Raw genomic sequence first — 2,605 nt, forward strand, 5'->3', positions numbered from 1 at the left:
AAAAGTTTTTCCCCTCTTGGCTCTTTTTGGACTCTTTTGGTGAAATCTTTTGATTCATGTAAGTGTCTAATTTTTAGGCGATCCTAGTCATATATTTTATCTTCTACTGTTTGTGTGATTTTATATTGTTTGACAGTGTATATATGCCATGTATCAGAGACACTTAGGATGTATTTTGAAAACAAATGAGCCAACTGGGGGAGTTTGAGAAGGTGGTGAGCGACCCTGGCCTGGACCTGCCCCGGCATGGACGTGCTCCAGGGTCCATGGGGAGCAGGAGAGGGAGGCGGCGGGCAGGTCTGCTCTGGGCATGATGTTGAACATGTGGAAGGTTCAGGAGCTGGTAGACAAAGCTACCAATGTGGTTATGAATTATTCAGAGATCGAGTCTAAAGTTCAAGAAGCAACAAATGATGATCCTTGGGGACCTTTTGGGCAGCTCATGGGAGAGATTCCCAAGGCTACATTTATATATGAACAGTTTCCAGAATTTATGAACATGCTTTGGTCATGCATGTTAAAATACTACAAAAAGAATTGGAGAAGAGTTTATAAGTCGTTGCTGCTCCTAGCTTACCTCATAAGCAATGGATCAGAGCATGTTGTTACAAGTGGCAGAGAAGACATTTATGATTTGTGATGTCTGGAAAATTACCACTTTGTAGATGAGCATGGCAAGGATCAGCGTATAAATATTCACCAGAAAGTGAAAAAATTGGTTGAATTTGCCCAGGATGATGACAGCCTTCATGAAGAGCAAAAAAAAGCAAAGAAAAACAAAGACAAATATGTTGGGGTTTCCTCAGACAGTGTTGGAGGATTCAGATACTGTGAAAGATATGATCCTGAGCTCAAATCAAAATGGGATGAGGAGTGGGATAAAAACACAAGTGCTTTTCCATTCAGTGATAAATTAGGTGAACTGAGTGATTCAGATTGGAAGCACAATTGATGACACCATGAGCAAGTTCTGGAGGAAAGATAGAGAAGACTCTCCTGAAAGATGAAGCAACAATGATGAGGGGAAAAAAAAGCGAGAAGAGGCAGATCTCCCAAAGGTGAATTCAAAGATGAAGAGGAGACTGTGATGACAAAGCATACCCATATCACACAGGCCACAGAGACCACCACAACCAAGACACAAGTACACAACAAATCCTTCCAAAACCATTGATCTTGGAGCAGCTGCACATTACACAGGAGACAAAAGCAAGTCCAGACCAGAATGCTTCAATCCATACACCTCAGTCTTCAGTTAAGACTTCAGTGCCTAGCATCAAGTCATCTGGTGATCTTTTTGATCTGTTTGGATTGTGCCAGCCAGTCACCAGGGGGATCATCTGATTTGTTCGGAGGATTTGCTGACTTTGGTTCAACTGCTGCATCAGGCAATTTGCTGTCCCAAGGAACAACAAATGGGAATGGAGACTTTGGTGATTAGAGTGCCTTCAACCAAGTCCAGTCTGGCCCTGTTGCTTCCAGTGGTGAGCTCTTTGTCAGTGCCTCACCTGCTGTAGAACTCTTCAGTGGCACACAACCAGCTTTAGGCCTATCCCCCGCTGCCTCGAATTCTTCAGACCTGTTTGATCTTATGAGCTCATCCCAGGCAACCATGACATCGTCCCAGAGTATGAATTTCTCTATGATGAGCACTAATACTGTAGGGCTTGGTTTGCCTATGTCAAGATCATAGCCTTTGCAAAATGTTAGCACATTGCTGTAGAAACCTAATCCTCTCTGTCATCAGAATACAGATATGGTCCAGAAATTAGGTGGCATACCTTGCCCTCTACTTGGTCTGACCCCAGTGTAAACATCAGCCTAGACACCGTACTACCTGGTATGCAGCCTTCCAAACCCAGCAGCCATTGCTGAATACAATGATTCAGCAACAGAATATGCAACAGCCTATGAATGTGATAAACCCAAAGTTCTCCATCAAACATGCTTCCTGTCCGGCCTCAAACTAACCCTTTGATTGGGGGGCCATGCCTGTAAGCATGCTCAATGTGATGATTGGCACCATGGGAATGCCTCCTCTTGGAAATAACCGAGTGATGAACCAGCGCATGATGGGCATGAACATGAACATAGGGATGTCATCTCCTGAGATGGGCCTGTCTGGCACGATGGGAACGGGCATGCCTAACATAACTATGACTTCTGGAAATCACGCAACCCAAGCAAGAAGCCTTTGCAAACTTCACCAACTTTAGTAAATAAAGATTGTAAAGAAGCAGGTTGAATGAAGGAGTTTTAGCTGTGCAGATAGGTGATGTTCAAATGAAAAATGCTAATCAAGTCCCCTTTCTTTTATCAAGTAATTAAAAGAAACGGACATAAAGAACCAAAAAAAAAGCTGTTTTATAAAAGTGAAGTATCTAGTATTTCAGATGGACTATCAAGGGCACTTCAGATGAGGTAGTCATTTTTACCCAGTGAGACTAGACCACAGATAATGTAGTGAAACCATGGAGAGACTTTATACATTGAAGAGCCTGTTTTAACATCACCATTTGTGGGAAGACTAGAATAGGGCTGTATAAATGTGTTTGAATCTCTAATTTTGTACTTTTCTTTTCCTGAGGAACTTAATTTTTCTGTC

At 42.5% G+C, this 2,605-nt stretch overlaps 1 pseudogene; it reads left to right on the plus strand.

Annotated features, from left to right (window-relative positions):
* Positions 1-259: 259 nt before the first annotated feature.
* LOC102832024 lies at positions 260-2,223 on the plus strand (annotated as a pseudogene).
* The last annotated feature ends 382 nt before the right edge of the window (positions 2,224-2,605 follow it).

Source organism: Chrysochloris asiatica, unplaced genomic scaffold (genome assembly GCF_000296735.1).
Source record: "Chrysochloris asiatica unplaced genomic scaffold, ChrAsi1.0 scaffold00003, whole genome shotgun sequence".
NCBI classification, from domain to species: domain Eukaryota; kingdom Metazoa; phylum Chordata; class Mammalia; order Afrosoricida; family Chrysochloridae; genus Chrysochloris; species Chrysochloris asiatica.